Source organism: Cynocephalus volans, chromosome 16 (genome assembly GCF_027409185.1).
Source record: "Cynocephalus volans isolate mCynVol1 chromosome 16, mCynVol1.pri, whole genome shotgun sequence".
Lineage (NCBI taxonomy): Eukaryota > Metazoa > Chordata > Mammalia > Dermoptera > Cynocephalidae > Cynocephalus > Cynocephalus volans.
In genome coordinates, this window is record NC_084475.1 from 44,074,100 (window position 1) to 44,100,055 (window position 25,956).

The 25,956-nt window shown below is 40.3% G+C and overlaps 1 pseudogene; it reads left to right on the plus strand.

Annotated features, from left to right (window-relative positions):
* The first annotated feature begins 4,192 nt into the window (after positions 1-4,192).
* The window catches only part of LOC134364517 (transcription initiation factor IIA subunit 2-like), a 39,360-nt pseudogene continuing 17,596 nt past the window's right edge, over positions 4,193-25,956 (plus strand).

Genomic DNA, 25,956 nt, shown 5'->3' on the forward strand with positions numbered 1-25,956 from the left:
TTCTTGAACTCATGCACTGAACTTCCAGTACAATAGCAAGGTTATGTTACCTCCTTCCCCATCCGTAAATAAAATGTCAGGACAAAACAAGACATTCTCTTTTTAGTTTTAAAACAAATTCCAGCAATACAAACTGGGAAATTCTTCAGCTGTATGTAGAGAAATAGGATGAGCAGACATGACTTGTCTCTTGGGCAATAATTCTAGCTGGTTTTCAAGTGTGATCTTCCCAGCACAGGTCAGAGCCACATGTGTGAATGATTCTCAGTAAGATGAATAACTGATACGCAGCTAATGGATACCTCCTGCAATGGTATGTTATATACCTCAGAGGTTCCCAATTCTGATCATTCTAATTCCCTTGAATGCTTAAGAAAAATACAGATACTTTGGGCCCCACCTGAGACATACTACATCAGCGTTTCTAAGGGCATGGGGCTTGGTCATCTCTATTATAAAATGTCACCCCCACCCCTCCTTGGTAGGTCTTCTCATGTACTGCTGGTGGGATTGTAAATTGGTGGAGCCTTTGTAAAGGGTAATTTGACTATATCTATCAAAGTATAAAATGCACTTCCCTTTGAACCAGCAATTCTACAGCATCCTTTGAATATATTTGCAAAAATATCAAATACGTATGCAATTTTGTGATAACCAAAAACTGGAAACAACTTAAAAATTTATTAAAATGGAGTTGGTTAAATAAATGAAAACACACCTACACAATGGAATACTACACAGTTGTTAGAAATAATAAGTTAGTGCATTTGGGAAGCTATGTATGATCTATGTATGCTGATATGGAAAGGTATGTGTACTTTAAGTGAAAAAATTAAGTTGCAGAGTAATTTGATTACTTTGATCCCGTGTGTGTGTGTGTGTGTGTGTGTGTGTGTGTGTGTACACACACATATGTGTACACATACATATTCAGACATATGAAGGTACACATGCAGGTATACATGCACATGCACATGAATATATATACACACATATATGTTTGTTGAGCTGCTAAAGTTGGATTCTTAGGCCAAACCAATGATTCTAGGAGTCTCCCAGGAGAAATATTAGAATCTATATTAGTTTGCTAGGGCATCCATAATGAAATACCACAAGCTGGGTGGTTTAAAGAACAGAGATTTATTTCTCACAATTCTGGAGTCTAGAAGTCCAACGTAAAAGAATTGGTTTCTTCTGAGAGCTGTGAAAGCGAATCTCTTCCATGCCTCATGCCTGGCTTCTGCTACTTTGTTGGCAATCTTTGGTCTTCTCTGGCTTGTAGATACATGATCTTTATGGTGTTCTGTCTGTGTACCCATCTCTGTGTTCAAATTTCCCCTTTTTATGAGGACACGGTCATATTGGATTAGGGCTCACCATCATGACCTCAACTACTTCCATCAGCAGCAACCCTGTTTCCAAATAAGGTCACATTCTGGGCACCGGAGTTAGGACTTCAACATATGAATATTTCGGGAACACAATTCAACACATAGCACAGTCCCTGACAGTTATGGTGGGCTGACAGATGAGGAGACCTGGACCTCACTTCTCCAGTTTATGACCAGACCCCATGGTAGAAATGACCAGGTGGTAGATGCATACAGAGAGGCCTTAGCCCTGTAGGAAGGAGTGTCAGAATCGTCCTGTATGGCTGAGCCAGGCCTAGAAGTGGACATGGCCTTAAAGGGCCCACAATGTTTCCTGAAACCCCATGACATGATGGGGCAGCAGAATGTTTGCGTGCACCGAGAGAGTTCCTCTAACCTCAGAGCAAGATCCAAATGGAAAGGGTCTTTTGGACAGGAATGATAAAAAACAGAGCTGCCATGTGCATGGAAACTTGGAGGAGGGAAAGCAATCTCAGTTGTTGTCCAACTGTGGAGAGGACTCAGCTCTTCTCTCCTCCCTTCACGAGAGGAGTTTTGTCTGGCTGTGTGCACTGTGGTGAGCCAAGTACAGCTTGCCGCAGGCCGGACCAGAAGTGAAGCTGCAGACCTGTTCACGCCATTAGCAATAAAAGAGAAAACCTCAGGAGGGCAGGGGCCGCTGGGGCCAACCTGAGCTCTGGGATATGGTATTCCCAGACAACCCCAGAGGACGGAAAAAGAGAAACTTCCCAGGGTGGCCATTTAGTGAAACAAATTGATCGCCCTATTAGCGAACAGATTCACTGCACATTGGGGAAAAACAAATATGAACTGTATTCCTCCCCACTGCTGTTTGTAGGTTGAAACTCTTTCATAGCAAAATGCCATGAGACACTAGAAACCAGGTAGATGAGTGAATTTTTCAAATAAAAACGGTCTTTTCTAAACATTGGCAATGATTTTCTTTGTAAATAGGTTTAACCTTAGACCTGCTGTCATCCACATTTTTACATAGGAAATTAATTTTCTCCATCCTCTTAGTGTTTGAAGGAAGAGCAAAAAAGTATAAAAAGTCCTTGAGATTTCAAAAAGCTGCTGTATAAACTTTAAAATTAAACAGATGGTATGTGAATCACATGTGAGTTGGAGCCATGGGAGCCTGGGTTGTAAACTGAGTGGGATGTTCTGAAGCAGAAGTGCAGGATTTTTTTGGCAATTATTGGGGGGCCTCATGGATCAAAAATATCAAATGAAGATGGGTCTTTGTGTTTCTCCAAGAGTTAGAGAATATTCCCAAGCAAAAATCCTTTCCAGCAGATTTCAAACTTCCCAAGCGCAGACAGAGGCTGTGTCTTTGTCTACTTTGTGTCCCAGCACCTAGTAAATGCCTCGCTCAGGGCAGACACCCGAACCATGTACTGAACTCAGTCCTTTGGGAGCAAGCACATTGTTCTCGTAGATCACTTGTAAATGCTGAGATCCCTATAGCTGACTCTCGTCTCATTTTTTACTGTTTTAGTTTAGATTTTCCTCAAAACAGAGCTGAGGTAAGGACTAGATAGGGCAAGGGTACAGATAGTATACAGTGGTCTTCAAAAATTTCATGGAAAGATTCACATTATCTTTTAATTCTATTTTTTGCATGAACTTTTTGAAGTGCCCTCATATTTTAGAGGTGACCCCAAGAAGTAAGAATGAGAGAGAGGTGACAATGAAAGAGGAAAAGAAGACAACGTTAGAGAGAATTATCAAGGCCTCTGCTACAGGCAATGGTGGGGATTGATTTTGCTGGAGCCCCTTTGAAGGTACAGAAGGCCTCCCAGAATTGCCCATCCTGAGGACAGAGGCTGGGCATGTTTCCATTGGCTTTAGTCGCCCACGTCAACAGAAGGCTTTGAGGCAGAAAGGCAGAGAGGTGCATCTGCGTGCCGTTGACATGAGATATTGTTGTCATGGATTGAGCTTGGTGGGGCTGGAATCAGAGGGCGGCCAGGAGGATGTGACATGGCACATGAAAGTGTTTTCTCCACCTTCTATAATAACTTGTCTTCCCTCCTCCTCCTTTGAGGAAGATTCTCTATGGGGTTTGTGGCTGCTTCTGAATACTTTTTAAATAAAAACACTCTCCATTTCAAAGGATTATTTTTGCCATTTGGAGTAGCAGCATGGGAGACGAAGTCAGGATATCAGAAAGCCCCACACTTCATGGGGGGAAGATTCCGGAGGGTCCCTCCATCCCAAGCTTCCATGCAACCTCATCAGGCGTCCTTTCTCACTACAGTGGGCACTGGCCTGGCTGTGCCAACTTTGTTTCTGCCTGTATCTTTTGCTGATTCAAGTTCATCATCCATCAATTCCCTTCCATGAATCAGCAGCTTCCATACCACTAATATAACAGCTATATTATGAGTTCAGTTGTGTCCAATTTCCCCCCGCTCGCCCCCCATTAATACGTTGAAGTACTATTACCCAGCACCTCAGAATGTGACCTTATTTATAAATATGGTCATTGCAGATGTAATTGGTTAAGATGCAATCAACACTGGAATAGGGTGAGCTCATAATCAAACATAACTAGTGTCCTTATAAAAAGGGAAAATCTGGACTCAGGGACAGACAAGTATGGACAGAAGACAATGTGAAGAGACAGGGGGGAGATGGCCATCTACAAGCCAAAGAGAGAGACATTGAATAGATCCTCCCTTCACAGCATTCAGAAGAAAACAAGCCTGCCAACACCTCGATTCTCACCTCTAGTTCCGGAACTGTGAGAGGATACGTTTCTGTTGTTCAGGCCAACAACACAGTTGTGGAGCTCCGTTATGGCCGCCCCACCAACTCACACACTAGCCATCCTCCGTGTTCAGTTCAAAGTCTTCCTCTTCTATGAATTTCAGTGGATCGTAAAGAGCCTTAGGCCGGGAATTAGAAACTCTGAGTCTAGTCCTGGCACCTGCCACCAGTGAATTGTATAAATATGGGCAAGTGTCTTACCTCTTCAGGTCTTTTTCTTCAAAGTGCAAAATAAGGATAACAACTCCCCTACCCCTGTTGCTTCAGAGTGGGGCTGTGAGGATCCAGTGAGAACACATGTGAGAGAGTAGAAAGCAGCGTGCAAACGCACACAGGGGTGTGAAGACCAGGGGCCTGTGGAATCCTGATCAGGGCATCAGTGTGACCTTGGAACAATTGCTTATTTTCTTTGAGCCTCAGTCCTGTCTTCTGTAAATTGAGATTATTTTTAAGGCCTCCTCCCAGCTCTCGAACTCTAGGATTACATGATTCTGATTAGTCATTATTGATTCAATAAACATTGATTGTGTGCTCAGGGCCAGACCTTGCATGAGGCATGAGGGAAACGAGCATGAGTAACTTAGTCCTGGCCTTCCAGGAGCCTTGTTCCTCCAAAAGGGTCCTTTGCAGTAAATCCCACAAAGGTCATCTCCACCCTTTGATGACGTATTTTTCTCATGCTTAGAGAAACAAAAGTTTGGAGAAATCTAAAGAGAGGAGCAGGAGGGGATAGTTTTTGCAGAGAGACTATTTCGAAAGCATGTTGTTTCGTCAACAGTTAAGGAAGTTGTTAGCTATGGTGTCCCCTGATGTAGGCCAAGAGTGACATTTTATTAAAGTTTTAGCTTCCCAAAAGTCCTTGCTCAGTCTGGCTTCATTTTGTTGGCACACTTCTGGGTTTACTAACAACATGCAGTTGTTTAAGGTGCAGGAGAGCATATCCTTTCCTTGAATTATTTCTGACAACTAGTATTTGAATTGTAGATTGTGCCACCATCTCCTCTTCAGTTCTCAAGTCTTCCTTGTTGTATTTTGCATCACAGACACTCTGTTTACAAGAAATGTAAGCTGTCTGACCTTACCTCATCCAGGCAAACCTCTATGTCTGTCTATCTCTGTGTCCACATCACAGCAGCTGGACACTGGTCTGAGTCTACACCTTGGACTTCAACAGAAATATTTTTTTTACAGTAGCCATACCTGGCTCTCTGATAGTAGCTGGGAATACAGGAGTGACAAGCCAGGGAAGCTTATTGTCCATTCTGGAGATTCCATTCTGTTGGGAATTTAAGAAGTGATAAAGAAATAAAATAAATTCAGATAATGATAATCACCAGGGAAATGTGGTACACCTTGACAAGGATGGGCAGGGCATCATCAGATAGGATGGACAAAGATGTCCTCTTTGAGAAGTAACATTTGAGCAGAGGCTTGAATGAAGAGGACTGAGACATGGAGAGATTGTGGAGAAATGTGTAGCACCTAGAGGAAGCAGAAAATCTAACGACCTCAAGGAGTGGAAGAATTTAGTATGACAGAATCAGAAGAAGGAGTGGCTAGATTATGGAAGCAACCGGAATACTAGTATTATTCCAAAGACCCCCACCACCACCACATTTCTCTTCTTTCCTTTTGTTTGTGTGAGTTCTTTGGACCAATTCCTCATCCTACCTTTCTATGTCCGTTTCATAGATCTGCTACATTGTCTGTAAATCTTGGTCCCCTGATAATTCCATTTATTAAGTCTAAAGTTAAGAGAGAATGTTCCTTGGGATAGTTTGATTTAGTTAGGTAAATGGGAGAAGGCTGGATGGAGTAGAAGAAGGGAGCTAAAATGTACCTCAGACAGGAGTCATTTAGTTATAAGAAAGATGAACCCACTTAAATTAGTGTGGGAAAAGTGGGATTGATTGTAAAGATACAGGGGATGCTCTTGAACCCAATGGCAGGAAGTACAGCTGGGCCTCACTGTCACAGGCAGCTCCTCTTGTCATTGAACTCTTTCTGGGATGCTTGTTCTCTCACGTCTACTTTTCTGCATGTCTGCTCCATTTTCCTCTCTGCAGCATTTCTCTCTGCAAGGCTCTTAGTTAATCCTCTCCCATAACTTTGGATTGCACTTGACTTAAGGATGGCATAATGACAGGCATGCAACTTCACCTTAGTGCCCAACCCTGTCCCAGTAACTATAGACTTTAGTCTCAACTATAAGAACAATGACTCTGCTTGGCCCAGAAGCTTTTAGACATCCGTTTTTGGTTAGTTCAGATGCAGCTGATATGGGGACTGTTCTCTTGGTTCATAGGGGAGCCCCTATGGTCTGTGGGTGGGGCACCTTCCCTAATGAAGTGGCATAGATGAGGATAAAGACCATCTTTAGAAAAGGGGTTGTGGTGGAATGTGCATGGGATAGGAGGATTCAAACCAAGGGAAGAAATGAGCTGTGGAGAGAAAACCAATGGGGAGAAGGAAGAGATTAGGGATTGTGGGAGGAAGTATGATAGCCGTAAAGACGTAAGTTTAGATTTTGTCTGATACCTTTTATAACACACTCTTTTGTGTATGCACACATATGGACTTCATCCCTTTCTACAAATGATGTGATGCGGCTTACAGAAAAAAATCTGAATTAAAATTCAGAACTGGAAGAAATAGTATTGAGTTTAAATTACTTTACTCTGCTTTATTGCCTACCTTCTATAAATAGACTATGACTTAATTTTTATGTATGTCTTCCACAATTAAGATTTAATTATTCAAGGCTGCTGTATGCACACCAAAATCCATGTTTTTTGGTTCTCCAGCACATAGAAAATCTGCATTTCCCAGCACTTACGTGGACCCATGTAAGTAGGCTGTGGCCAATGGTATGTGAGCATACTTCCCATCCTTGGACCCTGAAACCCTCCCAGTGACTCTCCATGCTCTATCACTCTTCCCTTGTTTGCCACCTTGATCCCAAAGATCAAGTAGCAGACCCCGAATCCCTAGAAGTTGGTTCAGCCACTGGGTGGAAAAATCCTAGGTTCCTGAATGACTCCATGGAGCAGAGACCCTCTGTAGACTCCCAATGGACTATGACATGAGTGAGAAATGGGTAAAGCCACTTAGTTTTTAATGTTCATTGTTATAGCTGTTAGTTTTATCATGATGAAAACACTGAGAATGCTGATTCTCTTCTGGAGTTTCTGCCTTCTCATTTAATGTGTGGCAAAGATGGTGGCATATTTTAATATGAAACCAATAAATATGTAAGATAGAATGATAAGGTTATAATAGAGTAAAAAGTAACTGCAAAGGAGATGTATAAATTTACACTAAAGAAATTTTCTTAAAAGTAAAATATCCAGTGATATACCTAGATGTTTAATCTTCAGGGATGGCATATAATTCACTTAGTGATTTGTTTCTTGACCACAGAAATTATTTGCTTTGCCCAGAATGTTTGAATTTCATCAGTCTTATGTTCATTCCAGAATGCCAGCTACAGTGTGCCCTCTTATTTTCTAATGTAGCACAGAGAAATTTTCGTAAGAAAAAAAATCAATCCTTTTTTTCTGCCAAAAAATTAGCTTCTGGTAATGGAAATGTAAGTGGAAACACAATTCATTAATGTTTAAATTTGTCCCCTGCCACACATGTAGCTTCACATAGACACATAATGCAGATGGCATATGCAAATATAAACACACACACATACACAGACAATTTGGGCTCAGAGTCTGTAAGACTGAGTCAGCCATTGCATGTACCTTTCTGATCCTCTTGCTTCCTCCTAGATGAGGCCATAGGAGATAAGAGGAGGAGAGAAGAGGTAGGAAAGAGGTGGGATTCTTGTATTTGCAGCATGACATTCTGATGGTGTCAGAGTAAATCCACAGGAAAAACTATCAAGAAACACCTTTAACATGAATGACTTATATTCTCTTTTTAGGATATTGGTTTCTCTCATTAACACATAAAAGGCCCCAAAAAGGAGAAAACATCACTGTTCTCTTCAGCAGAACTTTGGTGTGACTGAGAAGTGTCCCAAGTGACAAGGGAGCTGACCAAGGTGAGAAATAGTTTCCTGTGTGGGTTCTTGGCCTTGTACTTTCTGGGAAGGGGTGGATTGCATGTGGCCCACTCATTGTTCCTACCTCATCACGTGCATTGATAAGTAGGGTTTTTTGTAGGACTAGGAAGCTTCATTTCTTGTCCTGGCTTTGTTACTAACTGGCTTGTAACTTTCAGCTAGTCTTAATTTTCCAGGGCTCAGTTTCTACGTTTTAAAAATGAGAGTGTTGAACATCACTGATCTCTAAGAATTTTAGTGCTAATAGTATATGATTTTATCATTGATCTGTAAGATTTTTAGTGCTAGCATTATATGATTTGAGCACAGGATTTTTTTTCAAGGATGTTCTAATACATGTCTCAAAATTCACTAATTTGCATGCCACCTCACTCCACAGGTTTTTCCTTTGTCTACGCATTATCTAGATTAGACAATCATTTACATGATATTTTTATTTTGGTCACTTTTGAAATTTATTCTTTTCCTAAGCAGTAACATTTATGAACTTACTGACTTGGTACACACACACACACACACACACACACACACACACACACACACACACAAAAAAAAAAAATCCCAAGCTCTCAACATTTTTTATGTGTTCTTTCATTAAATAATGCATTTTGGGAAAAGCTACTCTAGTATTATTTGAAGAGAGATTAACACACAATATCTCAAAAATTTAATTTTTCTATGTTAAGTAGCTTATGTGACAGGGATGATAAACAGATGTGCCATTATTTGTGCTGGTCCATAGGCTATTTCCCATTTCCCCCCCAAATCTGAAGTGTATCATTATTTTTGCTCTAACAAGCTTTGAGAATTGGTAAACTCACTCTTTCCAGTAACATGGGTTGGTTTACACCTGGAATTCTGTGTAACACAGATGTAACATTGATTGTAAGAGAAAGGAGTAGAAGAGGGGTTAGAGAAATTATTCAGATTGAATTATGAGTAATAGAATTTTCTTCCTTTTACTGAGAAAGCATTGGGATCTGTGACAATTAGTTGGGTATGTACTTCTATCTTTTCTACATTTTGGCATCTGAGCTGGGTTGTAATACACCTTCTTTAAGTCCCCTTTTAGATATTTAAAATATCTAATGTGCATACATTTATTTAATTAATCTTGGAACATACATTTCTGCATGTCTTGATTTTGAGAGAGTTCCGTAAGAATTAGAATTCATGAAACACACAGCAAGTTTAACCTAGCCTTCATTTTGAAATCACCTGATATCAATTAGCATTCCTCCAGTTTGGGGCTGATTTATGATGCCCTTGTAAGGCCCTGAAAATATGAAAGCAGAGAAGCAGTATTTCAAAATGCAGCATAAAATCAACAATAAAATGTATATTTATAACCTGAAAAGTATGATTTCATCTTGGAGAATTACCAACCCAATAGCAGTAATAAGCATGATTTTCATTGTACCATATTGTACTTATTAAGCACTTCAGGGGACTTGTGAATAAATCAAGTTGTGGGATCAGTTTTGGATATCTGAACATATTTTTAAATATTGTAAAAATGTGGAAAAGTATCACAACTGGTTATCATTTGTTCGTGCTTTCCAAAAGGGTTTTAATCATAAACTCATTCTTACATCCTCCTACAAGCTGAACTGAGGTTGGAATGGTCTGTAAAGTGACGTCCTTTTAATAAATGCAGATTTAATATGGTCATGAGATAAGATTAGACCCTTCAAAAACCCCATTCAAATACCACAGATTCTGATTTATGCTCATAAAAGTCAGGGAGAACTAGGTGGCTTGAAGGATGCAATGTTATCAGTGAATGTAGGATGATGTACATGCCTGCTTTTGATTTAAAATTTTAATAAAAAAATTCAGTATGGGAAGTTAAGGCATTGAATTGAAATGCCCTGACTTGCTCTGTTTGCATTATATTGGCTTCCACAAGTCAAGTCAATTCAATCAAACCAGGATTTGTTGACAGTATACAATGTGTCAGGCACTGTGATAGGTGTGGAGGCTACAGAGTCTAGAGAAAGTAGTTTGGGAGAGGTGTCACTGGCATACAGGTCAGTGCGACAGAGCTGATGTTCCAGGCGGACCCCAGAGCATGGCCTTCCCAGATTTCGTTAGAATTCTGAATTTACGTCAGTGATCATGGATTTCAATGGGACAGGGATGTATGGCTTGACTTGGTCTGTAGAGGTCAACTATAGTTAGTCATTTTAGTGTTTCCCTCAGTTAAGTCCCAAGTGGCAGCTGGGTTAAGCTGGAGAGCTTGGGGAGTAGTTATAGATGATGGTTCGCCTAATAGGAAATCCACTTGTTTGTGGACAGGAGGGTTGGGGACAGGGGCATCTCCAAAAGCTTTATGATTAGGAGAAATAAATAAGATAAAAAGACGCCAATATTTTGTTGATATTCCTTTTTATAGGGCTATTGTATCAAAAGTTCTGTAGCTAAAAGCAGAAGAAACCACTTTTGCTTCTGATGTATAGACATGGCAGGGTAAGAGGCTCTTTCTAGGTTTCTCCAAGGAAATGACAGACAGGAGAGAGCCCTAAAGAACTGTCAGGTGAGTCCTTAGGTGTACTGCTGAGGGAGGTGATAACATTGAATGTCCCCATTGGGATTGCTTCTCCTCCAAGCTTCTCAGTTGCTGGCTCTTGCATGGCTTTCAGTCCAATGGTGGGGAAGGCTGTAGGTTCTGGTCATCAGGATGGCATATCTTGAATTAGGGGTCTGATCATGCTGGTTCTGCCCTGCCCTATGTCACCCATGTTGGAGACTCAGTCTCTGCCTAGGAGCCCTTGGGTTCTTGCCAATTATACCACTTAGTGACATACTCAGGGTGGTATATTGTATCCCATTCTGTTGTCTCTTCACAAAGTGTTAAAAATTCCAAGAGGTGTTGGGGAGCACAGGAAACCAGGTCATGGAGGTTATTTTAAATGTTTTCTATTTACATTCCAATGGGTCACATGTTTTCAGTTCCAAAGTTGTTTGGATACCAAATTTTCATTCTAAGCAACGAAATGTTGTGATAGTTTTGGAAATAAATATAAAATTGGGTAAGTGGCTTCCCACATTTTCCTATTCTACTCTCTCTTACTAACTATCTTGCCAGAGAAGTGCTGACCACAGACAAGGGCCATATTTCAACTGCAAAGACTAATAAACACCAGTGGCACAGATGATTTCAGCAAGCTTATAATCCAAATATCATTTGCATGTATTAATAATAATAATAAAAATAATAATGGCTACCATTTGCTGAGCACTTACTTTATAGGGAAATATTGCTCAATGTGTTTTATGTAACATCCTTATTTTATTTAGTTTGAGCCTCACGATATTCCTGTGAATCAGGCAGCAAATGCATCAGTATACTTGAAAGGTAAGAAATACAACGTTTAGAGAAGTTGAAGCCAAGATCTAAATCTAGCCATTTTTTGTTCCATAGCCCATCCATTTTCACTCTTACCCTATACCACTTTCTTTGGAATATGTCAAATTTTTCTGATGTGATTTTCATGTTTCTATGAGGCTGGGAGTGAACTCAGGAAAACCCCTTCAGGGATCATTTGGACCCTGGAAAGATAGACCTTAAGACAATGTTTTTTTCAAATCGTGGGTTTTAACTAATTAACAGAACATGAAGTCAATTATTAGTAGATTGTGGCCAATGCTTTTTAAAAAAAGGAAGTAGAAGGGCCGACCCCGTGGCTCACTCGGGAGAGTGCGGTGCTTGGGCGCGCAGCAGCGCTCCCGCTGCGGGTTCGGATCCTATATAGGGATGGCCGGTTCTCTCACTGGCTGAGCGCGGTCACAAAAAACGACAAAAAAAAAAAAAAAAAAAAAAAAAAAGGAAGTTGAAGAGAATAGAAAATATCAAAGAATGAATACATTTTGTAATGATGAGTATGCCAACTACCCTGATTTGATCATCAGATATTGTACACAAATACTGATAGTCAACTCTATACCCCACAAATATGTATAATTAATTATGTTTCAGTTAAAAAGAAAAAAACAAAAAACAAAAAATAAAATATCAAAGTACTAAGGATAACTATTGTTTCATGAAACTTTTGCCTTGTTGTGTATATATAATATGATATATAAATACATATATAAGAACGTACTATATATCATATATAATTTTAGTATATATCTGTATATATATATCACATACATGTGTGTGAGTGTGTGTTCACAATGTAAAATGTAGTTTTTACTATGGATTTCAGTCAAAAAGTTTGAACATCACTGCCTTAGGGTATGAACAGGGTGAGTGAGTAGTAAGACCAACATAGAGCTAACTCATCCTGTGCAAGGAATGAAGAAGTGTTGGGGATATTGTGGGGGTCAAGCTATGAGAAATGAGGAAGAAGTGGAAAAGAAGGGCAAGGAGATTCCAGCAGCATGGCAGGAGACCGGCAACTCCATGGAAAGAAATGAGTACAATTTCCTGGCAGGAAGAGATGGTTGAAGAACTTCTAATAACAGGCATATCCAATTCTTACATTTCAGTTTTCTGTGCAGTTCTGCACTACACCGTATCTCCACCCGCACCCACTCTCCTTTGCTAGACATCTTCAGTACAGTCTACCAAGTAGATGGAGGCAGTGGTGAGGTGGGGCATGAAGGGGTAGTGGGTGGCATCCAGCAAAACTCACAGCAGAATGGAAGAATTGAGCAGAGGCAGACACTGGGAGCCTGAGGTGACCCAGGGTCATTGGGAGAAAAGCTGGGCTTCCTGGTGCACTCTGGGGAATGAGGGTTCAAGCCAACTTTACTTATAGCCAAAAAGATAATGTGCATCTAGTAAGCTGGTGACTTGGAGAAGCCCAAGAGTTGGAGCCCCATGTATTCCCCCAGTCATCCAGGCCCCCTTTTCTTCTCTCCTGTCATACCAATGGGTATCACAAAACAGTAAGCAAGAGGGATGGGAGAAAATAAGATCTGAAAGATACACACGATGACTCAGACTTCATCTCAGACACTGAGAGCAAAGTGTGTGGCTATGATTATCTCTGCTTTAACACAGGTCTAGGTGCCCACATGGTATGGATGCTTATAGTGTTTGTAATGTGTGGCATATGATGTCTCCAACACAGTCCTTTTCTAGGGATATTTTATTTTCGTTGGGTGGTAGCTTGAAATGATGGAAAATGCATTGATCTGGCCTCCAGAGGCGTGGGTGCTCATCTGCTATGCCCTGTTCCCCCTAGGAGTTTTTGGGCAAGTCTATCACTTTGGCTCTTGTAAAGGGGAGAGAAAGGACCTAGTATTCCCCTGGCTTCTAGCAGCTCTAATGTTTGTCCTAGGCCAATGGTATCCAATATGAGTCTGTGCAGGCTATATCCAGACCCTTAAGCCGCTCCTAGATGGTCTACCAAGTCTGTTTCTTCTGTATCACCAACTACAACTTCAATGAGAGTAGTCCTGCATTTTTTGTCTGTTTTATGTATTGAGATTTTCTTTACCCAGAAAAAAAAAGAGAGAGAGAGAGAGAGAGAATATATGGAAAACTACTGTATTAGATAATCCACAAGGAGGCTGTTGAGTTTTCGATAACTAAGAGAGGGCTGAAATCTGAAACCAATAGGACGAGAAGCCACTGAAAATAATCTCTACAAAAAAGTTGAAAAGCTACAAAATGATTTGAAAAAGATCTGAAAGTCCTTTATGGCAGATGGAGAGCAATATTATTAGTGACCAATATGTTCCAAATATCTGGACAATATGTGATGGGCTATTTTTATGTAGCTAAAATGAAGAATAATAGTGAAGTCAATCTTTAATGGGCAAGACCAATAAGCTGTCTTTCTACAGCTGGGAGATGGCATAAGCAAATGAGTACAGTAAGTGCAGCAGCCTACTTTATTCTGGGGCTGCTCTAGTTTAGGCGGAACACACAGATTTAGTCCAGGTCTTCCACAGACTAAAAAAGTATCTGGCTCACTTCTGATAGAAATAGACCTTCTCACGCTGGAAGCCTGAGGACAGCAGTTCTACCTCAAACCCACATTGGGGTTGATCAGGTTGGAGCTGGCTTGAGGAACAGAGAAGAAATGGCCAGCAAATAAGTCACTAACACCAATAGCAACTAACTTTTGTTGAACACATACTATGTATCAAAATCTGGCTCAGGTGTTTTTCTTACAGCACTCACATAACTCTGTAAAGTGAGTGGTGCAAGTAAAAAACACTGAGGCCCACTGAGGTTAAATCATTTCCCCAAAGTCACTATAGTGAGTGGTGATCGCACCCATCAATGGCTGTTTCTCCTTAGTTATGCCGTGTGGCTGCTTCTAACAAGGGACATCTTGAACCTTATTCATCTGAAGCATTGTTGGGCCACATTCTGAGATGCGGCATTTTATCTTAATTTATAAGTTACTTATTTATTTATTCAGTCAAAAATATTCATAGAGCATCTGTTATGTGAAAGACATTATGTAGACTTGGAGGATAAAAGAATAATTTAACTATGCTTTTTATCTGTAAGAGCTTATAGTCTAGTAGAACAGATAAGGTATATACATAAATAACAACTCAAGGAAGCAATTGATAAGTGTTCTATTATGAGGTGTGAGTGTTATGAAATTCAGAAGAGAGAAATCATACTTTCTCTATTGGCAGAGACATCTTGTGGAGGAAGCATCTTTTGGATTGACCCTGAAGGGGGATGTCACTGAGACATGTAGATTTGTGGCCATAAAGCCATTCTGGGAGGAAGGAACAGCATGAATAGGGGTAGGCGTTAGATGCATAGTGGGGAGTGGACAGGGGAGAAGTCATTTGGCTGGAAAGTCGGGCATATGAGAGAGAGCAGTAGAAAATAAAGTTAGGAAGATGTGTTGAGTCAAGTTTGGAATGGGGGAAGGGTCTTGACTATAAGAATGTGGATTATAGTCTCTAAAAATGGATGGAAAGCCATCAAAAAATTTGAACAGGAATGTGACATGTCAAAACAGTGCCTCAGAACGATAAACCAGGACACAGTGCAAATGATGGATGGGGGGTACAGAGACCGGAATAGGGTGAACAACTTAGGAGGCTTTTGAAATAACCCAGGTCAGGGACATGAAGTCCCTTGAATGAGGAGGAGGGAGTGGGAAAAGAGAGGAGAAAAATAATGTAAATATAGATATGGAAGAAAAAGCAAATGACTGGGGAGATGGGCTGGGCCTTTGACTGAAATAGGAATATGGGAGAAGAATTCTGTTTGGCACATAGGAAAGACTCTAAGGCAGGTGACTACAAAGCAGGGAGACGTGGGAACAAGGAGTGTGGTGCAGGGTAATTGAGTGAAGGGGCTAACACAGCCGAGTAGGCAACAATGTAAGTCTCCAAAAAGGTGCTAAACGGAATGCTTTGTCTTGGCGACAGTGGCAGGATGTATGAGTTTTTCGTCTTTATTTTTCCTCCATTAATATTGAGTGACCTGAAAGAGCAATGAGGCATTTGCCCACTGGCCTGTGGGATGTTCCAGACTTTGGTATTTTAAGATTGTATTAATATAGAGGAATTGGTTTTGATTGAATGATTATTAGTATTTTTAGGCATGGTTGTATTTCTCAAACATCTGTTTTGTTTTAGAGAAAAGTCTTTCCTGCTGAAATAATGGATGGTTTTAGCATCCTGGGACACTGCTGTCTTCGTCAGAAGAAGGGACAGCCATCAGCCTGTTGGCTTTGAAGGCTGCCTAACAGTTTGGCTTAAAGGAAATTTGCTTGTACTGCTCCAGGGGGACCATCCCTAGGGTAGAAACATAATTGGTACCTTGTGATAAGATTAGGTGTGGGAATGCTGTATCTCCTATTTGATTGTTTTTTCTTTTTTTTTTTTTTTTTTTTTGTGGTGGAACTTTTATCACTCCTAAGTGAAGTTTAACTTTGTGGCCTAATTTCATGAAACCACATGCAACTAAACACATATTTACTTTCCTGACTTTGCCCTCTGGACCAGGTTTCCTAACAGCATTCAGTTCCACTCCTGTATTGGATTCTGGTGCTGATGGTGATCCTTTGGCTGCAGACTGCGTTGATGTTTTCCACCAAAGTACTGATTGGTCTCCACATCATGCATGTGACCAGATATCTTTTACAGCTGCAGATCCTGAGATGTAGTTCTTATTTCTTAATTAGCGGCATGCAAAATGGTAGGGACGAGGCCCTGGAATTGGACTCAAGTCTTTTAGCTTCAGCAATGACATTCAAGGTGACTTGTTCTAGAAACCTCTACAGAAACAGAGTGTAGTGATTTGTGGGCTTTTAACAGATTAAGTTACTTCCTCCCTTGTTTCTACCCTGGTTTCCTAGTCTTCAGACCTTATAGTAAGATACACCCAACAACCAAGCAAGTGAAAGCAAATCCATTCAGGCTTCTCTACCTTAAATGCACTTCCTAGGAGAACACTTGTGATAAATCCATCCCCCCAGACTGATGGGTTGATTATCACACTATAAAACTTTACCTTATTAGCTGGAGGGAATTGTCATGAAAGTAAGAGACGCCATTTCCATGAAAAGTGAAAATCCTGAACCATAAGGGACATCTCTTTAAATATTCTGTAACCAATTATTAATTATTTACACCCCTAGAAATTTAAAAAAGTATATTAATTTGGCATCAGTGGGGAGATAAGGTGAATAGGATGATGTGTTCTCAGCATACTGTGTAATGGTTAAGACTTATTTCTTGAGTTAGTTTTGTCTATTGAAAGCCATTCATGGCTCCAGGAATTTAGCACCTAGGAGCCTATAGAATTCGTAGGAATACATGATAAAATATGATCCTTTTGAGGTCTGGAAAGTCAGAACTAGAGCTGGGGTGTGGATAGACATAAGATGGAGAAGCCAGGCCAAGAGGAATAAAGGCAGTGGTCCAGGGAGTATGAATGAAGGGAAACTGCGGAGGCTAAAGAGCCTCTGGAAGTAGAAGCAGCCCTGCTGGGGACGTATGAGGCATATTCTATCAGCTAACACCACCACAGGGGTCCAAAGTGGGGAAATGCCTGGAGAATCCCCATGACGAAGTGTAAATCTTGCCACTGGCTTCATCTCTATATCCCACCCAGTTCGTGGGCAGCTGATGGATGGAAGAAAGGAGCGTCCGGTCATATAATAAATATAGGAGCCTCGGCAAGATCTTGACCAATGTTTGCTCATTCTTCTGCCCTCAGGCTCAGAGGTCCAGATGGTTGGGAAGTTCTTAAGGGTGACAAACATATTTCTTTCGTCTTTGGACCCCTATGATATTCTAGTTCCTGCCTCATGGTGTTAAAAAATGTTTTTTGGACAAATGGTTATATAGAGCACATAATCTTTTATTTAGATAATTCTAGAAAAGAGAGACCTTAAAACTTCATTCAGCAATTCATTTCAATATATCTTACACAGTTTTTTGTTCCCTTTATTTAGTGTTTTGGAATTTATGTATCTACTAATAGTTCACCTTTATCTATGGATTTGCTTTCCATGGTTTCAGTTACCCAAGGTCAACCATGGTCCTGCACCTGACATGCAGTGAGTCCAGCCTCAGGCTTTGGTCCCACTCAGGGACATGTGGCTCACATCTACGCAAACACCCCCCAGTAAGGATGGTGCCCCTGGAATTGTGTGTCAGGGCCCTGGTCCTCATTCTGTTCAAGTACCTTCCCTATGTCAGACTGCCACACATCTCACCCCCTCTCATAAGCGCAGATTGGTTGGTTACAGTGAACTCCAGGTGCATGTGGACTGATTCTGCATGGCTCCTGAGGCATGGGCAGCAGAGCTCTCTGGCTTTTGAAGTGGAGACTCAGGGGCAGGTGAGGGGGTGTCCAAGGGTGCATTTCACATCAGAGTCACAGAGATGTTGTGGTCTCCCTACTGGTTCTACAGAAATAACCCCTGGTGGGTACATATACCTGCACTATTTGGTGACAATGTCTTTCCACCACCTCAGAAATAGACTTCTAAGAGGGAGTTGTAATGTATTAATATAACATCAGATGTTTCCAATATTAATTGATGTTTGTGAAAAATGAGGGCAGGAACAAAAGTTTTTCAGAACATGTTTTGCTTTATAGTCTTATGGCAATAGACAGATTCTCAGAGGGACTTTGCAGTTCTTTCCAACTTAACTTACTCTCATGGTCACTTTTTACATTCCTGCTGTGCACCAAGAATGTGCTCAGGTCCCTGCCCTCTAGAAATTGAAGGTCCTCTTCTCTACCAGTGAATAATATTTTTTTCTGAGGAGTGATTTACTGAAATTTTATGTATTTATTTGTACTGATTATATATATGTTATTTCAGACTTTAGTGGACCTGTAAGATTAGAAAATAGGACAATATAACTAAACAACTTCTTAAAAGTAAAAACTCAAAATTGTGAGTATTTCAGAATTTCTGATACTATAGAATGCATTTTTATTTGAAGTCCCCCTTGATCTGGATGTTGGTTTTCTTCTTGTTTCTCCCACTGGGGATTCCCTACATCTCTCCCTTCTCCTCTCCTTCAGACTCTAGGACTTTAGGACTTTCCCTTTCCCCCTTATCAGTCCTAAACATAGCTTTTAACCACTCCCAGGACTCTATTAACTCTGTCTCCTAATCTGTCAGATTCTCAGTAGATGAGCAGGTCTGGCTCTGTGCCTGGTCTGCTCCTGCAGAATTCTCTGCACAAGTTGAGAAGAAGCCTGTGACTTGCTCCTCTCCTTAAGTTTGGTGTTCTGACTGGAGCGCTGCATGCATGGCTAGGAAAGGGATGGAAAGGGGTGATCATGGCGGGCCGCGTAAACCTAGCTGCTGTCTGTATTTGACTGCATGTGAATTGTCATCTCTGGCCAACATCAGTAGCGCATTCTGAGAGCTCTGCTGCCTTCCTCTTCTCATCCAGGATGCCATTAACCATCTCTCTCTAAACAGCTGCTGTGTGTTCAGAAAATATAAACTAGTGTGGACCCAGCATAAAAACCATAGACACAATTGATGTGAAATCTTCATAACCTGAAAATTCAAAAATAATTTTTTTTTATTCACTCCTTTTTTCTTTTTAAATAACAAAGATATAAAACAGAAGCTGAGAAGGTCTTGGTGCCCCTCATCCCCCACTGTGGGTCTTTGACCTCTTTTATGAAATAGGGCCAGAGGGTTCAAAAATACATGGTGAGGTCATGGTTGGGCCCTCTGGATCAGGGTGTGTGTTCTGTTCTGCTATTTGTACAGGATCCCGTGGAGTACCAGTGTGGTTTCTATCCTGTGCTCTAACTTAACATCGCTGGTCTTGAGAGCTCTCTGAGCTTTAACTCATTAAATGTCTTCTGTGAGGCCTCCAGTTCCCTTTGGCTTTCTAGGGTATTATCTGTTCTTGTCTCTAGCCGACTTGTTCTTTCTCCCATTCCTCCTCACCCTCTAGGTGTGAATACTCAGATTCTACTTCTATGGGTGCAATAAGCTGCAAATCTCCCATCATTCTGGAAAAAAATGGAAATTATTGTGCTTCAAATAAAAGCATTTTAATTTTTAGTTGTTAGGAATCAGTAATGCATATAAGGGTATATCAAAAAGTTTGTGGAAAAATAGTCAAAAGATAGTACAAATCTTTTCATGAACTCTTTGAAGAACCCTTGTATTGCATTCATTCATTCATTTGACAACTATGGGATTATTGAGTACCAACTATGTGCCAGAGAATGTTCTAGAAATTGAGAATATAGGTTTAAAAATCTCTGCCCAGACCAAATAGAAATATGTACTGTTTTCTCATTGTTCTTCAGGCATATATGTGTCTTATGTCTCAATTAAGCACATTTGAGAGAGGAGATTGCTTCTCACAGACAGTTGAATTCACACAGGTTCCAGTTTTCTTCCCATCTCTAAAATGGCTCAGCCTGATGGTAATTTTGAGGGATTAGAAAGACTTGGGATTCTTGTGCACCCTAAGTGTAGCAGTGTATTTGCAGAGAAACTGCTATCTGAAGCCACATGGCAGGACCAGTTTCCTGAGGTAGTATATTTAGAGGGTCACCTGTTCTCTAGGATGGTCCAAATGGCAATTTCATGTAACTTTTTGGGGGGTGGGGTGGGGGATATCAGTCCATTAAGTAGGGAACTATATATGATTTTTTAAAAAATCTTTTAAATCTTTCTACAAATAAAAATACACTCTTGTCAAACTAGGAATCCTGAATTATGGTTTAGAAAAATATGCAGGGATATAATATATATGTACATTGATAATTTTCAATACTGTCTCAGCACAATTGATATTTACCTTGACAAGCAATCAAATTCCAAGAACAGTTTCCAACTTTAAAAGTTTGCATGGCCAACTATGCCAAAAGAAATCTAGGGGAAGTCCCAACCATGGGATTGCTTTCTGTTAAAGGGACTGTTCATGTTTATAAACAGATTTGGGTGCATTATTTTGCCATAAAAGAACATGAAAAGTAGTTCCGCCTCCCCTCTCCCACTGTATATGAAGCTGAGCAAAAACAAATGTGGTGGTGTGCTAGATAGTGAAAATGGGCTAAGGATGGTCTGAAGAGTCTTGATATTACTCAGTGCAGGCTTTATGCATTTGGACCTTTTTCAGGGATGGGGGGAGGGGTTGGATTTGTTTTTGGGGGGGGGTCTGGTAAATGATGTACTTGACTACCCAACAGCATCCAACCAAAGCAGGTCAAGGCTTGGCCGTGAACTTCACTACCCTCTGCAGACGCATCCAGAGTCCTCCCAAATTAAGTAGAGGCACAGAATTGCCTTGATTGTTTTTCACTTATCCAATCTGGCTTTGCACTGTACTCTCTCTGGCTTCTCTTATCATTTTCCTTGTGAAAGAAAGAAAGCCCAGTCTCTCTTTCTGCCCCTCAGGAAAGGCCCACCTCTTAACAACTCTCCTCAGCTTCCTGCAGCAGCCAACTTCTCAGGCTTAGAAAGAAAAATGAAACCATACAGGAGAGTGACATCTGCCGGAGTGTTTGTGCCTACATTTAATGCCTGACTTGGGTTAGCATAAATGGAAAAATAAAGATGAATTTTTTGGCTTGTTTTTCTGATGAAAATGTCCCTTACTTTCATTGGTGGGGTGGGAAATCCAGGGGGAGTGTGTACTGCGTGGTTCAGAGCTTTATAAATATGAGAGGCGATTCTGAAGTAGAGATTATATACCCCCTTTGGTCTCTAACAGAATATGTAGAAAATCAAAATAAGGCTTGAAACACCCCAGACAGGGCTTTCTCAGACTTCTGATGCAGGTGACTAACCTTGACTGAGCCAAGGTTAAGTACCAGGGGCTGTATGAGCACTTCCTGCACATCTCATTTAGCGTGTACAACAATCCTATGGGGGAGGTGCTATTAGCACCACTTTCCACATGAAGAAAATGAAGTTCTGAGCAATCAAATGGCTTGTCAACATTGCCCAACTGGTAGATGACTGAGCTGGAATGTCTGCCTTCCTTAAAGGCTCTTGGGCTCATAACCCTTTTAATAGAAATGTCAAGATGCCCTTGACTAAACTGGCTGTAAGTGTCCAGTTACACATCCCTGAAGCCAGACGACAGTTGGCATTGGTGAAGAGAATGTCTCCAACACTGTGCTGGAGCAAAGAAGGCATATATGTGAAGAGCATTTATGACAGAATTCAAAATTGGCAGGGTGCAGGCAGAGGGCCCTGTAGAGTGTCTCTTCATACCTGGGGTCTTGGCCATATGTGAAGAGGAGATCAGCTACTTTTCATTTTCCTGAAACCTTAATATCCTAGGGAGGGCAGGGGGTCTAGCAAAACAAGGGTCTGCGTGTGAAATATGGACACTCAGGTGTGTGTAAGATGTGCATTTGTGTGTGCAAGGGCATCGATGCAGAGAGCAATCCTTTCCCATCCAGAGCACCAAACAAACCACAGAGAGGGTGGCTTCTAGGCCAAAATCTGTCTTCCAGGACAGACAGACACTGGGAACTAAAAGCTAATGAGAAATGCAGAATCTCAGGTCCCACCCCAGACTTACTCAATCAGAGTCTGCATTTTAAAAAGGTCTCCAGCTGGTTTGTATGCACAGTGAATTCTGAAAACTACTATGCTAAAACACACTAGACAACAGCACAGCGTACCAAGGATATTGACCCATGGAATAACCTTGGCTGCACATTTGAATCACTTGGGCAGCAGCCCTGTCTCACCACCATGACCAATTAAATCAGATTCTTTTAGAGTGCGGCGCAGGCACTGGTGATTTTTAAAATCTCCACAATGTGCAGCTAAGGTTGAGAATCCCCTGATTTAGAGGTGCCCTGCGAGTGTAAGAATTTTGGTTTATTGATTGGAGTCCTGAAAGAGTTGGCCCCCGACATGGTACTACTTAATGTGTTTGTTAGTGGTTTAGAAGAGTAAGTATAAGCCATTCTGTTTCCACCTGCCAATGACAGGAGAATCACAAGATTGCTAGCTAACATTCTCAAATGCATCAGGACTGAAATGTTAAGTGACTGCGACAAGATTGAAGAACGTGTGAACAAGTGTGCGAGGGTACTTCAAACAGTTCATGGGAAGATTCATGTTATCTTTCAATTCTATTTTTCCACGAACTTTTTGATGAACCCTCATAAAGCTCCTGGTAGTTCTCAGAAGAGGTCCATCCTACCACATCAGAGAAGTGCCCAGAGGTCAAGGTGAAGTTCGAGTGAAGAATGACTCAGCAAAGGAGGGCTGTGATGATTAAAAGGTGGAGAAAAACCAGAGCATGCAAAATATAAAGGAGAAGGAAGCTACTCGTAGCCTTCCCCTGGTACTTGATATTACTTAGGGCTTTATGTAGTATTGTTCTGTTAGGACGCTGGGACTGAAGGGCAATTAAGATAAACTTCGGATACTTTCAAGAGAGACTAATAAATATAAGGCATGAAGAAAAGCAAAAGGGGTTGCTTTTATTTAGTATGCTGAAAAGAAGACTATTGAGAGAACTTAACATTTTTCGAATATAGGAAAAAGTGCCTTTGTATGAAAGATTGTTATTAGCTGATTTCTTTTACTGAAGGAAATTAGAATAAAGAATAGACATTAGAAAGAACTTTCTGACATAAAATATGGACAGACTCTGAAGAATGTGTGGGCAAAGAAACCTAAATATGCTAATGTTGTTTTGGCGTCCAAGAGGCAAAAATTGGTCTTAATGATATATCTGGAATGCAAGGCCCCTTACCAAAGGGTAAACAAGAGCCTCTTGTAACTTGGCTTGACAAAGTTGAGCCAGATTTGATTTCTGCATATCCAGTCTTAGCCAACTAGGATTACAAGAAAACTTCTTTATCCTGAAGAAGGGCATCTATAAGTTACTTCCAGCAAACATCAGACTTGATGGAAAACATTCAAAAGCATTACCTTTTTTAATTATTAACATTATTTTTACTTGTCAAGTTATAATTGTATACATTTATCGGGTACATTGTGGTTTTTATATATGTATACAATGTCTGTCACCTTATTTTTTTGTGGTGAGACCTTTGAAAATTGCACTCAGCTATTTGAAATGTATAACATTATTACTGACTATAGTCATCCTGTTGTGTAATAAATCTCAAAAACGTATTCCTCCTAACGGAAACTTTTTACCCTTTGACCAACATACTTCCTGTTCCCTGTCCCTTGCCTCCTACCTAGCCTCTGGTAACCACCTTTCTATTCTCTACTTCTATGAGTTCAAGTTCTTAAATTCTACTTATAAATGAAATTATGCAGTATTTATTTTTCTGTGCCTGTCTTATTCCACTTAGCATGATGTCCTATAGATTCATCCATGTTGTTTCAATGACAAGATTTCCTTCGTTTTAAAGGCTGAATAGTGTTCCACTATGTATATACCATATTTTCTTTATCCGTTCATCTATTGATGAACAGATAGCCATTCTTCCAAGCTGATTTCATATCTTGGCTATTATGACTAATGCTGCAGCGAACATGGGAGTGCTGATATCAATTTGACATACTGATTTCTATTCCTTTGGATATATGAAGGATCTTCAAAAGGTTCATGGAAAATGGATATTATGAAAAAAACTGCGCATGGATTTCAAAAATTTTTTGAACCAAAATAAGCTCATACTAACTTTTTATAGCGTGTCTGAACAGGATCTAGTTTGAGGAACTAAGAAGGACAAGACATCACTTTGAAAAGAGCCCTTACCAGGGCAACATGAATTCTGCTAAAATTGAAGCAAGAACAAACATCAAACTTATGGTGAAGGTTGGGTGGAAAAATGATAGAGTCATTAATTCTTTATGAAAATTTCATGGGGATGATGCCCCAAAGAAATTTATTTCAAGAAGAGACGAGACCATGTTGATGTAGCTGTAGCAGCAGACCATCCACATCAATTTGCAAGGAAAAAATTAATCTTGTTTGTGCCCTAATTGAAGAGAACTGACAACTAATAGCAGAAATATTAGCCAACACCATAGACATCTCAATTGGTACAGCTTACACAATTCTGACTGAAAAATTACAGTTGAGCAAACTTTTCACTTGATGGGTGCACCCAGATCAGTTGCAGACAAGAGAAGAGCTTTCAATGGAGATTTTAAAAAAGTGGGATCAAGATCCTGAAGCATTTCGTTGAAGAATGGTAACAGGAGATGAAACATGGCTTTGCCAGTATGATTGCAAAGACAAAGCTCATCAAAGCTATGGCTACCAAGAGGTGGAAGTGGTCCAGTTGAAGCAAAAGTGGACCGGTCAAGGGCAAAGGCCATGACAGCAGTTTTCTGCTTGTTCACATTCTGGAGGGCCAAAGAATGATAACATCTGCTTATTATGAGAGTGTTTTAAAGAGTTAGCCAAAGCTTTAGAAGAAAAACACCTGGGAAATCTTCACCAGAGAGTCCTTCTCCACCACCACAATGCTCCTGCTAATTCCTCTCATCAAACAAGGGCAATTTTGTGAAAGTTTTGATGGAAATCATTAGGCATCCACATTACAGTCCTAATTTGGACACTTCTGACTTCTTTTTGTTTCCTAGTCTTAAGCAGATATTTAAAGGGCATCCATTTGTCTTCTGTCTGTTAATAATGTACAGAAGCTGCATTGACATGGTTAAATTCCCAGGACCCTCAGTTCTTTAGGGATGGACTGAATGACTGGTATATTACTCACAAAAGTGTCTTGAACTTGATGGAGTTTCTGTTGAGAAATAAAGTATGTATTTAAAAAAATTTTTATCTTTTAATTTCATTTTCTCATGAAGTCCCATTTCGAAGTCCCCTCTTTTAGCCAGAAGTGGGATTGCTGGGTCATATGGTAGTTCTATTTTTAGTTTCTTGAGAAACCTCCATTTTACATCATGGCTATATTCATTTACCTTCCCACCAACAGTGTACAAGTTTCCCTTTTCTCCACATCTTCACTAATACTTATCTTTTGTCTTTTTGATAATAACCATTCTAACAGGTATGAGGTGATATCTCATTTCAGTTTTAATTGGCATTTTCCTAATGATTGGTAATGTCGAACATTTCTTTCATGAACTTGTCCATTTTTGTGTTTTCTTTCGAGAAATTTCTATTCAGTTCCTTTGCCCATATTAAAATTGGATTATTTGTTTTCTTGCTGTTAAGTAATCTGAGTTCCTGATATATTTTGGATATTAAGTCTTTATTAGATGTATAGTTTGCAAATATTTTCTTCCACTCTGTGGGTTGTCTCTCCAGTTTAATTGTTTCCTTTGCTGTTCAGATGCTTTTTAGTTTGATGCAAACAATCCTCTTTGC